The sequence below is a fragment of the Elephas maximus genome, chromosome 20 (genome assembly GCF_024166365.1).
Source record: "Elephas maximus indicus isolate mEleMax1 chromosome 20, mEleMax1 primary haplotype, whole genome shotgun sequence".
Classification (NCBI taxonomy): domain Eukaryota; kingdom Metazoa; phylum Chordata; class Mammalia; order Proboscidea; family Elephantidae; genus Elephas; species Elephas maximus.
In genome coordinates this window covers 21,007,858-21,022,032 of record NC_064838.1, presented here as the reverse complement: position 1 = coordinate 21,022,032, position 14,175 = coordinate 21,007,858, and the positions used below count along the sequence as shown (strand labels likewise).

The 14,175-nt window shown below is 42.5% G+C and overlaps 1 protein-coding gene across 2 annotated transcripts in view; it reads left to right on the top strand.

Moving 5' to 3' along the window:
* The window catches only part of PDZRN3 (PDZ domain containing ring finger 3), a 275,944-nt gene that overhangs the window by 213,609 nt on the left and 48,160 nt on the right, over positions 1 to 14,175 (top strand). The gene's annotated exons all lie outside the window — the stretch shown is intronic.

Below are 14,175 nucleotides of genomic sequence, written 5' to 3'. Positions count from 1 at the left end.
ATGTTAAGAACTTCAGGAGCAAAGGACTTGATTGTGGGTGCTGTCATTCACAATAGATGATTTCTGGTAGCTTCCAGGGTAATTATTAAAAACATGAAATTTCCGTTGAAAATAAAATGGGTTTTTTAAGATATGACCCAGATTACGCATCTTAAATTTGTGTTGACTTTTTTCTTTTTAAATATTTGGTTTTTAAATGTTTAATTTTTATCCTGAACTAGGAGGTTTTGAGACTGCTCCTGGTAACTTAACTTGGCGATGGAGGGTTTTTCCACCTTAAATCAATTCTAACTCTTTAAAATTTTTTTTCAGTGATCAAAAAAGGCATAATCCTGCTAAAAAGGTTTTTTTTTTTTTTAAGGTGAGAATATTGAGAGAAGATTGTTATAGCAAGTGAGAAAAAAAGTAGTCTCCCTTCCTTGATTTATAACAATAAATGATTATTAGTGTGTTAATTTTAAAGAGCCAGACTTAAAAAAAGAATTTGATTAGCTGTGTGTTGGGTGTCATTTTTGCACGAACCACCAGAGGGCATGTACCATTAAAAAAACACTATGATACAGGAAGCTGCTGGTATGAATTGGCTGCCTTTGTGACCAACCTAATGATACAGTGACCTGGGATGAATAAAAGATCTGTGTCTGTCCTACACTGAGACGCAGAGAAGGTCAAAGCAAACCTTTTGGGGTGTGGGTTTCCCCCTTTGTTCAGGGAGCAGATATCTTACAAAAACCAAGCATTTTAAATAAGTTTTAGAAAAATAACTTCTGAAATAACTTCTGACCTGTGACTTCATGCTCAGGAGTCCACTCATGCTGTGTCCTTTCCAGAGCAGTTGGGGGGTGCATTGGAGGTCTTGGGCAAAAGTCCTGCCCTACTGGTGGTCTGGTCCCATGTGTGATCATGTGTAATCATCAGTTATCATGTGCAATGAGCTGGGAGGTTCTTAGTGAGTTGACCATTCAGAAGTGTGAAAGAGAACACACCGTCACTTGAGCAAGTTGGGTACTGTTACAGACTTCCACTGCCGTGTATGAAATAGCTAAACATAGGAAGTTAAAAGGTAGCCTTAATAGCTCACCGGTTTTGTTTTACCATCAATACACAAAAGATAGTATTTACCAGCCATTGTCGTGGATGTATGAATTCACTGACACCCTCCGAAAGGTAACCCTGCCACATCTCCAGCAAATCTGGGTTAACTTGTCCTTTCTTCATCTACATTATGTGTGCCTGCCCCCCACACCCCTCCAAAAGTGGAAGCCTGGATTCTGTTTGTTTTTTACTAGGTGAATTTACGTGGAAATATTTCTGGCCGAAGCATCGCACGGTAAATTGCTGATAGATGACTTCCATATGGAATACACTTCGTCAGCAATTTAGGAAGCCATGCAGATTTCTTTTCAGGAAATTCAAACTACTTTTCGGACCCATGACTCTTGTGCCAACTAAGTAAAATCCTCTATCCTCCCATATTCAGGGAGTCCTGAACCGTAGCATAAAGGAATTCACAAAACACTTGCTGGAATTAATAATTGCAATCCCTTGGTTCTCTTATTATGCAAAGCCTTATTAGAGCAGAGAAATTAAGATTTCCCTAAATTACAGTTCCAGAAGGTCCGGTGTGCCTGGCAGTAAGTCCTCATACCAGCAGCACAAAGAGGATCACATATTCCAGGGCTCAGACTTTATCCTTCCCGCCTCTAGAGATAATTCAAAGAGATGATCTTCATTAGGGCCTTTGGCAAGCTGCCTACAGTTTCTTTTGGGGGCTGCTGTGAGCTTAATGTTGCAGAACAATGGCTGTGCCTCTTGTTACACACATACCTTATTGTACCTTTAATCACCTTAGAAAAACAACAGCAACACATGAAGTTGCCCGGCCATTGAAGGGCATTGTAGAGAAGGCACACGTATCAGAGATCCGGGCTCTGCATGAAAGGATGCACAGAGATAACTTGGGGACACTCCAGTACTTCTAACGGGAGTACCAGACCAGCGCCAGCCTGCCCTGGGGTTGGAAGATCAGTTGAGTTGCAGCAGCTCTTTGTGCATTTAGCTAACTGCAGTGTCTGGAGAGCATCAAGACAGTGTCTGTCATAAATGTGTAATTTAAGTTGGTAGTTTTTTCATGCTTTGGAAAGTCTTAGCCTAGCTTTGGGGATTTTGAACACTCAGCAGCACTATTAATGTGGAAAGACAGAGAAGTAGGAAAGGATGTAATAGCTTTAACGGTACCAAGGGGTGCAACCTTCTCCTCGTATAAATTAGTTGGCAGAGGAGTCTGGTGCCAGGGGGAAGTGGTAATGAGATAGGGAGGCTCACAATTCTAGGCCTGTGGCTAAAGTTGGTTATCTGGTGATTGGGAAACGTGCTTGCAGGGATGGGGAAGTCCATGGCTCTCGCTGGCTTGGTGCTGATGACTTCCTCACAGACCAAGCCTCAGGCCTCTGCCCGGCTTCATCCTTTCAGGACAAGGGGAAAGCTAGCCTGGGGATTCTTTGAGGAAGGTCCCAGATGGAGGCCCAGGGGAGAGGAAAGAGTGACCCACCAGGTGGACCACTCATTCCTTCCATCTCTTCTAATGTCAACCAGAGATTCTTTGTAGACTGGAAACTTGCCAGTTGGTATAGGCAGCAGAGAAATAATTCTGGTTGGGACATAGGCTTCAAAATAGAAATTATGATAACTTACACCTGCCCCTGAAATCTGCATGCACATGTCCCAGGTGTCAACGAAAACGTTTTTACATAATTGCAGCAGCACCCATTGCAACAAGCACAGTGTTGTCTACGGAGCACCTGCCGCGCGTCAGCACTGTGCTAAGTGCCCACCGTGTCCTTGCTGACCTGCTCCTCACAGCAGCTCAGAGATGGGTGATATCTATCCCCTTTTCAAAGAAACTGAGACACAAAAGACTTACAGGTGGGGCTGGGGTCACCTCTCTGCTTACCAACCCAACGTCTGTGAATTCTTATGTAAGTCATTTCCATCATGTCACTAAGCAGATGACCGGCGTTATATGGAACCCTTGGGCTAGTTTTTAAAAATCACTCTTGCTTCTGTGAGGTTAACACCAGACCCCCCACCCCAAACAGACCCATGTGCTGCTTGGCACCTCTGGGAGCCATGGGAGCACTTGGGTCCCTTACTCTTACAACTGAGGAGGGCTTCCGTGGAGCCTCTGTCCCTCAGGTTGGTGGAGAGCGTGGCAGTCAACGAGAGATGAACTCCGGAAGAACACAGAGTCCTAGTTAACCTCCCAGGCAGCTTCAGGAATGGATGACTTGGGAAACCCCATGTCCTCTTGCCTTTCGGTAATAACAGAAAATACCGTATCAGATTAGTTTTACCTTTTTGTGCTGCTTGAAGTTGTTGGTTTTGAAAGGCAAAAAAAAAAAAAAAATTTAGTAACTGTGACTTGGCCAGAGAACAACAGACGTTCATATCTGTGACCCTTCCTATGTCAATCCATCAGCCAGTTGACCAGAAAAACACATTTCTACGCTTAATGCTCATCAGAAGCAGCATGTTTATGGAACATTCTAGAAACCTGACTGTACACAGTCCTATTTTCATGTGTAGTTAGATAAATGAGAGACTTAACTAGATGCTTTGGAGCAAAGCCACTCCAAGTCTGCTGAGTGTGTGCTGGGTTGTGATATGATTAAGTATGGGCGGTGTTAATGGTGGTTAATTGGATGAGCATAAACTTGACCTCTACACAGTGGTGTTGAACTTGGCACAGTTTTCATGCAAATAGGAGTCTGTTGCTTAAACGGCCTATCAGTTTTAAAAGCTTTACTTCAGGATCAGCTTTATATTCTAAATTTGTGTAGACTAAGCAGTTTTAGAAAAAGAAAGCCCACCTCCTCTCTCCTTGATAAACCAACTAGAAAAACCAAACCTGTTGCCATCGAGTCAATTCCATTGGGTTTCCAAGGAGTGGCTGGTGGATTTCAATGCCAATCTTTTGGTTAGCAGCTGGAACCTTAACCACTGCACCACCAGGGTTAACTTATTAATGAGTAAGGGACCTGCTTATGGCTGAGAAGGTCATGTTTTTGTACATGAGCCTTTACCTGTCACTAGCTATTGAAAGTTTCCCAGTAAAGCACCCTTATGTTGCTTAAGAAATGAAGAGGAATGGCTTAGGTTGGGGCCAGGCTGAACCTCCCTCCTTCTACCTGTCTTCTCTAAGTAGGTTGGGGGGCCATAAAGGAGTTTTCCTCATATCCCTTCAGACTGAGGCACGTTAGGTTCCACCCCAGCCTAGGCACTTCTGACTGTCCCCAGGACACCTGCCATCCCTGCACTTCCTGCTGCCTTCTGTGTTACATGGTCCCCTTCCCAGAGGTCTCCTTGCCAGTTTCCCCCAGCACATGGTTGGTTGAGAATGTTGGATTTTCTGTGTGTTTGTGGGGGGAGGGGAGCAAGAGAAGAAGCCAGGATAGTAGTTAGGAGCCTAGAAAGAGACAGAGCTGTTGGACTAGCAGTGGTCCCAGAAAGAGACAGCTATGGTTTGGGCTAAGGAGGTGAGAATGGAGAACAGAGCAGATAGGAGACATGTTTCTTTTTCGTTCATTCAGCCAGCCACCTGCTGGAACTGAGCTTTTCCCACTTGCTCACTTGCTTCCCATGCCCTTATAGTAAGACAAAAAACCTGGTGGCTTAGCGGCTAAACGCTATGGTGGCTAACCAAAAGGTTGGCAGTTCAAATCCACCAGGCGCTCCTTGGAAACCACATAGGGCAGTTCTGCTCTGTCCTAGAGGGTCGCTGAGTCAGAATCGACTCAACAGCAATGGGTAGAGTAAGATAGATGCTGAACTATGGTATACGGCCCCCTGCAGAATCCCTGGGCGGTGCAAATGGTTAACATGCTGGGCTGCTAACCAAAGATTGGAGGTTTGAGTCCACCCAGAGACACCTTAGAAAAAGGGCCTGGCAATCTACTACCAAAAAATCAGCCATTGAAAACCCCATGGAGCACAGTTCTACTCTGACACACATGGCATCACCATGAGTTAGAGTCAACTCCATGGCAACTGATGGTTGACAGGCCCCTGCGTGACCCGGCTCTTCTTGCCTTCCCACAGAAACCTCAGGCCACGCTCCCGCTCCCTGTGGCCCTTACAGGGCTGCTTTCAGTACCCAGAACACATCTTCCTCCTTTCATGACTTTCATGCTCCCCTCCACCTGCGATGCAGTTGTCCTGCCTTACTCTTGAGAACTCAGCTTCAATGCCCCTCTCCCTAGAGACGGCCCCTGACTAAGAAGATTCTCAGCCCCCACCCACATTAACCTGTGTGCACAGTTTATTTCCTTCTGCACACACAACTCAAGTGCTTGTTGTTTGGTCAAATTGTTTATTTCATCTCCCCATCCCCCACCACCCAGGGAAATGTCAGCCCCATGAAGGCAGGGACTTTGCCACAGGTCCTGGCATACAACTAGTAGGCATTCAGGTCATGACTGCCAAATCGACTTCTGAATGTGTACTGCATTCAGGGGGTCCCACTTTTGTCTGGGAAGGTTTTTAGCAGTGACAGATGGGTCCATGTTCCAGGTCTCTAATGGATTCCAAAGACACAGCTGCTTATTTAGCCACTGGGCAGGTGGCACAGAGTCAGAGGGGAGAGGACACAGGTTTATATTCTAAATTTCTGTAGCCAAAACAGCTATGGAAAAAGACACTCCCTCTCTTTGTGTTCCTTGTCTCTGCCTCCCACAGCAGAAAGAAAACACACAGAACAATGAAAACTGCAGTTTTAATAAATGAGCTCTGTTGTGTTCATTAATAATGCAGCAAGAGGTCATGGTTAACTTGAGGGGGCAACAAAAGAATGCCGTCAGCAACTCTGGATACAGGCACGCGGGAGCCAAGTGATCCTCATGCGTTCTCCGACCAGGGCAGGATTCAGCAGAGCACATAGCATTCCCCTCCAGCACCCATGAAGCCATGTTTCTAGCACCGTCACCTGCACTGGCATGGTGACTGTCACAGAATTGGCGAAGTGCAGCCAGGTCACACTGCCAAATGGTGAGGGCTCTGCCGAGAAATGTCAGGAATGAATTTGTCCTATTCGTTTACCAAGGGTACACTGAGTTGGTGAACTTTGGGAAAAGGGCTCCTTTCCCAGTCCATTGGCCATCTGCCTAGCAGAATAATTTTTTTTATCGAATGCCATTTGGTTTGTGATAAAGAATAAGATGAGAAGAAATACAGAAGTGAGAAAAAGTTGTTGACACCAGTGTGTAATTATGGAGTGCACTGGTCTTGATGTGAGGGGTGTGGTAAAGTTCTACTCTGTAACATGTGGGGTCATCATGAGTCAGAATCCACTTGACAGCTGTCACGGATTGAACTGTGTCCCCCAAAAATATGTGTTGTAAATCCTAACCTCTTTGCCTGTGTTTGGACAATGAATAAGGAAGCCCAAAGAAGAACTGATTCCTTTCAAATGTGGTATTAGTGAAGAATATTGAATATACCATGGACAGCCAAAAGAATAAACAAATCTGTCTTGGAAGAAGCATAGCCAGAATGCTCCTTAGAAGTGAGAATGGTGAGACTTCATCTCATGTACTTCGGATGTATTATCAGGTGGGACCATTCCCTGGAGAAGGACATCATGCTTGGCAGAGGGTCAGTGAAAAAGAGGAAGACCCTCAATGAGATTGATCGACACAGTGGCTGCAACAGTGGGCTCAAACGTAGCAATGATTATGAGGATAGCACGGGACCTGGCAGTGTTTCGTTCCATTGTACATAGGGTCTCTATGAGTTGGAACTGACTACACTGCCCTCAGCAACAACATGCTGTGGTTATAATCCCATTTGGAAATGGGTTGTCTTTGTTGTGTTAACGAGGCAGGATTGCTGTAGGATGTGTTTTAAGTCAATCTCTTACAAGACAGATATAAAAGGAGCAGATTAAGGAAGCAGAGATGGGGGGGAGTGGGGAGGAGAGAGAGAGAGATGCCAAACCATATGAAGATCTCCAAGAAACCAGGTAAGAGAAGCTGAAGAGACAAGAACCTTCTCCCAGAGCCAACAAAGAGAGAAAGCCTTCCCCTAGAGCCAGCTGCCTGAATTCAGACTTCTAGCCTCCTAAAATGTGATAAAATTAATTTCTGTTGAAGCCACCCACTTGTGGCATTTCTGTTACAGCAGCACTAGAAAACTAAGACACTAGCATAACAGCAACAGTCACCCAGGAGAGCTCTCCTCACTGCTGAAGAGTCTCCAGAAATTTCTTCTGTCATTGGTTCACAAAATGTGTCCCAGGACCAGCAGTATCAGTGTCACCTGGGAACTTGTTTAGAAATCCAGATGCTCAGCGCCCCACTCCAGACCTACTGAATCAGGATCTCTAGGGGTGGGGCCCAGCAACCTGTGTTTTAACAAGTCCTCCAGGTGAGTTTGATGTCCATTCAGATTTGAGAACCTCTTTGAGAACCTCTTTTCTGAGTTAGGAAACCCTGGTGGTGTAGTGGTTAAGTGCTATGGCTGCTAACCAAAGGGTCGGCAGTTGGAATCCGCTAGGCGCTCCTTGGAAACTCTGTGGGGCAGTTCTACTCTGTCCTGTCGGGTCGCTGTGAGTCCAAATCGACTCGACAACACTGGGTTTGGTTTTTGGTTTCTAAGTTAGGAGTCCCTGGGTGGTTCAGCTGGTTATTGAATTCAGCTGCTAACAGTGGCGCCTCAGAAGAAAGGGGTTGCCATGAGTCAGAATCAAGTCTGTGGGCACTGGTACTGGTTCTAAGTAAACCAAACATTCCTGGAAAAGGGAGGACTGAGGTGGTTTGAGTTTTCTGACAGATTTTCTTAAGTCTTTATCTGGATGAGCAAGAGAAACTCATATCCCAGACACTTACATGTGGACCAGAATTTTAACCACCTGTTGGTAATACCAAAAAAAAAGTTATTTTAATTTGCTTTTACACAGAGCTTTTTTGAAGTAAGTTGTTCAGTAATTACTGCTTATAAGTAGAAAAGGAAGGTTATTGAAGTTTTGTCTGTTAAAAATATATATACAGGATACATATATATGCCTATACACAGACACACACATATATACACATACATGCATATGTCAGGCCATTGTTCTTCTGAGAATCATCCCAAGCTCCAAAATCATCCTGTATCCTCTCTGAACCAAACCTTCCTTCTCTGCCTTCCCAATAATAAATAGGAAAATAATCTAATGAATTCCCAATACTGTGAATGATGATGGGCGGAATCCTCCTGCCAGAAGGTAATGTATTATTAGAAGGGACCTTGTTACCCAAATGAATGAGTTTCCAGAATTCTGGGGGAAGTAAGTGTGGGCAGAGGCCGCTTTCTGAGGATGAGCTGTCCCCACAGCGAGTCCCCATAGGGCAGGTTGTGACTACAGACAGACCCCCTTCTGGGGGGCTTTCAGGTTGCAGGACTCCCTCTAGCTGTACCTGTCAATTAAGCAACAACATTGGCCAATCTTTCAATATTCTGTTCGTGTCCATTCCCAGAAGTGGATGTGCTGGGTCAGAGGATAAACATTTTCAGAGGTCTGAATAGGTATTGCCAGACTGCCCCCCAAATACGCCTCTGTGTGTAATTCCCATCAGTATATAAGTGTCCCCTTCACCTCACTTCCCAGCCCCCGTACTCACTGGGTGTTAAGGGTATGCTCTCACTTTAAAAATTTTTTGCCTATTTGATAATAAAAGGGGTTGTAGTGGGAAGGGGGAACTTGGAATCTCAGTTTTACCTTGCATTCCTATGCATATATATACATACAAAACCCCAAAACCAATCCTTTTGTCATTGAGTTGATTCTGACTCATAGCAACCCAACGGGACAGAGTAGAAACAGCCCTGTAGGATTTCCAGGGAGCGGCTGGTGGCATAAAATCGCTGACTTTTAGTTAGCAGCTAATCACTTAACCACTACACCACCAGGGCCCCATATATATGTATATATGTATTTATATATATGAAAGCATATATATATATATACACACACACACACACCAAGAAAAACCCTCTGCTGATTACAACTCACGGCAACCCTATAGGACAGGGTAGAACTGCCTCCATAGGGTTTCCAAGGCTGTAAATCTTTATGAAAGCAGATTGCCACATCTTTCTCCCACAGAGCAGCTGGTGGGTTCGAACCTCTGACCTTTCAGTTAGCAGCTGTGCTGGGCTGCACCCCCATATTTCAGATGCCACTGTTCTGGGAACGAACCTCTGAGAATCACTGCTCTAGGAGATATAGATTAGATATAGATATGTATCTAATTAGATGTAGATCAGTGGGTGGGTGGGAGGTACAGATCACTGGCATTGGAGGTGTATGCTTCTTTCATTTGATTAATGCCTACTTCCATCATCATGGCAGAGAAGCTCTTGTTGCTTCATATCCATGTCAACACTTGGTATTGTCCCGCTTCTTAGTTTTTCCAGTGCAGTTAACATAAAGAGGTATCCCACTGTGGTTTAAATTTGTATTCTCATGATTATTCATGAAGTTGAGGGTTGGTTTTTTTTTTTTTTTTTTTTTTTTTTTATGCACATTGGCCAGATTTGGATTTCTTCTTTTGTGAAATATCTGTTCAAGCTTTTGCCCATTTATCTGTTGGATTTTTCATCTTTTTCTCTTGAATCCTAGGATTTCTTAAAATATAGTCTGGGTATCAATCCTTCATGGGTTACATGTGTTGCAAACAATCTCTCCCACTTTGTGGTTTGTCTTTTTGCATTTTCTTTATGTCTTTCAGTGACAGAATCTCTTATTTAATGTACCTGCAGATACCAAATTTTTCTTTGGCTTGTGGTTTTTTGTGTCTTCATTAGAAAGTATGTTCTTTACCTTGAAATCACAAAGATACTCTCTAATATTTTCCTTTAAAGGTTTTCTATGAATTCTACCTTTCATCGTTAAGTTTTTACACATGGTATAAGGTTGGAATCCAACATCATTTTTTTAGATATGGATTTTCCAGTACCACTCCTGGAGAAGCTCACCTCTTCCGCATCAAGGTACAATGTCAGTTTCTGTATGTGGGTGGGACCGTTTCTGGCCTCATTGTTCTGTCCCATTAGTCAGTTTGACTGTTCCTGCACCAATGTCACACTTAGAGTGTCTATTTCATCACACTGTAATTATGCAGGAATTGTTAATACCTGGTGGGGCAAGTCCCTCGCCAGTACCACCTGTTCTTGTTCTTCTTGGCTGCTCTGTTCATCTGTGTACATTTGATGTTCAGCTTGTCCAGCTGAGGTACGGCTTATGTTCTTTCTCTCCCACTGAGTGGTGGGTTTGTTTACAGGCGTTCATTGTGGCATTCTTTGTAATTACATCTATTTTAGAAATAGTTTATTTATTTAATAAAAAAACAAAAATATTAAGAGGATACCCAAGAACAAGTAAGCTATATTAAAAGTCCCTTCCCCAAAATTCTGAAAGAAATTCAGTCAGTAATTGTAATGGGTGGTGGAAGAATGTGGAAAACGATGGTGGTAATGGTTGTATAACATGATGAACGTAATCAATGCCACTGAATTAAACATGTAAAAATTGTTGGATTGCAAATATTTTGTTATGTGTATTTTTATCACAATAAAAAAAATAGTGGAGGAGGCAGGAAGGGATTGGGTGGCTATCAAGATCTTTGAAAAGTAAACTGTTGCCTTATTTTTTTCTTAAAATGAAGCTTTCTTCATCCCTAAGAGAATTTTCTCAAGGCATAACATTTGTTGCAAAAGAAGACATCTGTGAGACTACAGTGTTTTGAGCTAGTGGTGTTAGAAACACATTTCCTAAGAGTTTGCATATTTCTATATAAAGAAAAGTCTTAAGCAAAAGTTTGTCTTTTTTTTTTTTTTTTTTTGTGAACAAGCAATGCACACACCAGACAAACACCTACTATTCACGGTATTAAACCAATGCAAACAGAGCTAATTTGTCAGACATGAGGGAAGTGTGTTAAGCAGTTTACCATGGTACAGCCACGTTTCTGTTTTGCCATACGTGGCAATTAATTTGCCCCCGCCCCCAAGTGCCAGGGATGTGGCACCTAACATTTGAAGTGACACGCATTTTAATAAAAGAAAACTCTAAAGAGTGAGTTTCAAACCAATGTACAAATTTTCTTTTATCAAGCAGCTGTTTTATATTTGGAAAGCCTGAAAAACCTGGGGACAAATTACTATCCTTCATTAACAGTATTTCCCCACCAGAATTACAATAGCATTTGACACCTGGGATTACATTCCCTTTCATCTAGTTAGGAAATGACTGGCATGAATAACTGGTAATGAAGATACTATACATTTTATATACCACCTACTGTATAGTGCATTGTACTGTGTTTATCAGTGTGTTCTCGTTCAGAATAATTTCATAACAAGGCATGCCTCTATTTCCCTTGGCCTGCTATTTTCTCATTTTTATTTCTCTTTCTAGCAACCTTCTAACACTAAGATTTATAGACTAGGGCTGGGGATCTGGAAACTGCAGTATGTGAATTTTGAGTTGTTTAGAATGTCTCTCTCTCCCTCTCCAGTTAAGTTTATTTCTTTTTTTAACATTTTATTGTACTTTAGGTGAATGTTTACACAGCAAATTCATCTTCCATTCAATAATTCATACACAAATTGTTCTGTGACATTGGTTGCAATCCTCTCAAAGTGTCAGCACTCTCCCTGTTTCCACCCTGGCTTCCCCTGTTCGCATTTATTTGGTTTCCCTGCCCCTCCCTGCCCTCTCATCTTTGTTTTTGGGCAAATGCTGCCCTTTTGGTCTTGTGTAGTTGGTTGTTTTTAGGAACACATTCTTCACAAATGTTGTTTATTTTATAGCCCAGTCTATTATTTGACTGAAAGGTGGCCCTCCCCAGGAGTGGCTTTAGTTCCATATTAATGGGTTGTCTCAGGGCAATAGTCTCGGGGAGTTCCTCCAGTCTCTATCAGACCAGTAAACCTTGTCTTTTTTTTTTTTTTTTTTTTTTTTATGAATTTGAATTCTGTTCTACATTTTTCACCCATTCTAACCAGAGCCCTCTTTTGGGATCCTCGTCAGAGTGGTTGCTAGTGATAGCCAGGACCATCTAGTTCCTTTGGTCTCAGGTTAGAGTACACTGTGGTTCGTGTGGGCCATTGGGCCTTTAGACTAATTGCTTCCTTGAGTCTTTGGTTTTCTTCACTCTCCTTTGCTCTGAACGGAAAGAGACCAGTAGTTTCTTGGGTTTTTATAATAGCGGTCTCATACAATATTTGTACTTTCATGATTGACCTTTTTCACTTAGAATAATGTCCTCCAGGTTCATCCACATTTTGAGACACTTTGTGGATACATCATTGACCTTTATCATTGCGTAGTACTCCATTGTATGTACGTACTACAGTTTCTTTGTCCATTCATCGGTTGATGGACACTTAGGTTGTTTTCATCTTTTTGCTATATGTGAATAATGCTGCCATGACCATGGGTATACATATGTCTATTCATATCACAGCTCTTATTTCTCTAGTATATATACCCAGGAGTGGGATTGCTGCATCATGGTATTTCTGACTTTTTAAGGAAGCATCATATTGTTTTCCATAGTGGTTGTACCAATTTACAGTCCCATCAGCAGTGTGTAAGAGTTCCAATCTTCCCACGTCCTCATCAGCATTTGTTGTTTTCTGTTTTTTTGATCAGTGCCATTCTTGTTGGGGTGAGATGGTGTCTCATTGTAGTTTTGATTTGCGTCTCTCTAATGGCTAATGGGAAACCCTGGTGGCATAGTGATTAAGTGCTACAATTGCTAACCAAAGGGTTGGCAGTTCGAATCCGCCAGGTGCTCCTTGGAAACTCTATGGGGCAGTTCTACTCTGTCCTGTCCAGTTGCTATGAGTCGGAATCGACTCAACGGCACTGGGTTTGGTTTGGTTTGGTTTAATGGCTAATCATCCTGAGCATCTTTTCATGTGTTTGTTAGTCACCTGAATGTCTTCTTTGGTGAAGTGTCTGTTCATGTCCTTTGCCCATTTTTTCATTGGATTGTTTGTCTTTTTGTTGTTGAGGTATTGAAGTTTTCCATATATTTTAGAGATTACACCCTTGTCAGATATATCATTGCCAAAAATTTTTTCCCAATCTGTCAGTTCTCTTTTTACTCTTTTGGTAAAGTCTTTCGATGAGCATAGGTGTTTAATTTTTAGGAGGTCCCAGTTATTAGCTCGTCTTCTGCTGTTTGTACATTTTTAGTTATGTTTGATAGTCTATCTATGCCAAATATTAGGGCCCCTAGGTTTGTTCCTTTGTTTTCTTCCATTAATTTTACCATTTTAGGTTTAACCTTGAGGTCTTTGATCCATTCTGAGTTAGTTTTATTTTAGTGTATGGTATGAGGTATGGACCCTATTTCATTTTTCTGGGAATGGATATCTAGTTTTGCAAGCATTATTTGTTAAAGAGACTATCTCTTCCCTATTTAATGGATTTTCAAAGATCAGCTGTCCATAGCTGGATGGACTTACTTCTAGGTTCTCAGTTCTGTTCCATTGGTCTATGTATCCGTCATTATATTAGTATAAGGCTGTTTTGACTACCATGGCTGTAGAGTAGGTTCTGAGATCAGGGAGTGTGAGGCCTCCTACTTTATTCTTCTTCAGTAATGTTTTGCTTATCTGGGACCTCTTTCCTTCCTGTATAAAGTTGGTGATTAGTTTTTCCATCTTATTAAAGAATGTTATTGGAATTTGGATCAGGGTCACATTATATCTATAGATTGCTTTGGGTAGTATTGACATTTTCACAATGTTAAGTCTTCCTATCCATGATCATGGTATATTTTTGCATTTATATAGGTCTCTTTTGGTTTCTTACAGTAGCGTTTTGTAGTTTTCTTTGTATAATTCTTTTATGTCCCTAGTTAGATTTATCCCTAAGTATTTTATCTTTTTGGGGTCCCCCCCCTCACTGGTCTGGGACAACCGCTGTTGAGTGGCTCTCTCTGGATCCTGGCTCCCTCACTGCTCTGTAGACACTGGGATCCCTGAAGCTCTCACCGTCTTTCCTGTACTTCCCTTTGTTAGATCTGGTTCATGTTTTTGCTGACCTTGTATCACTCCAGGTATGCCTACACTACTTCTCTGTTGGAAATTCTGTGAAGTTGCCATCCTGTGTTCCTCACGCAG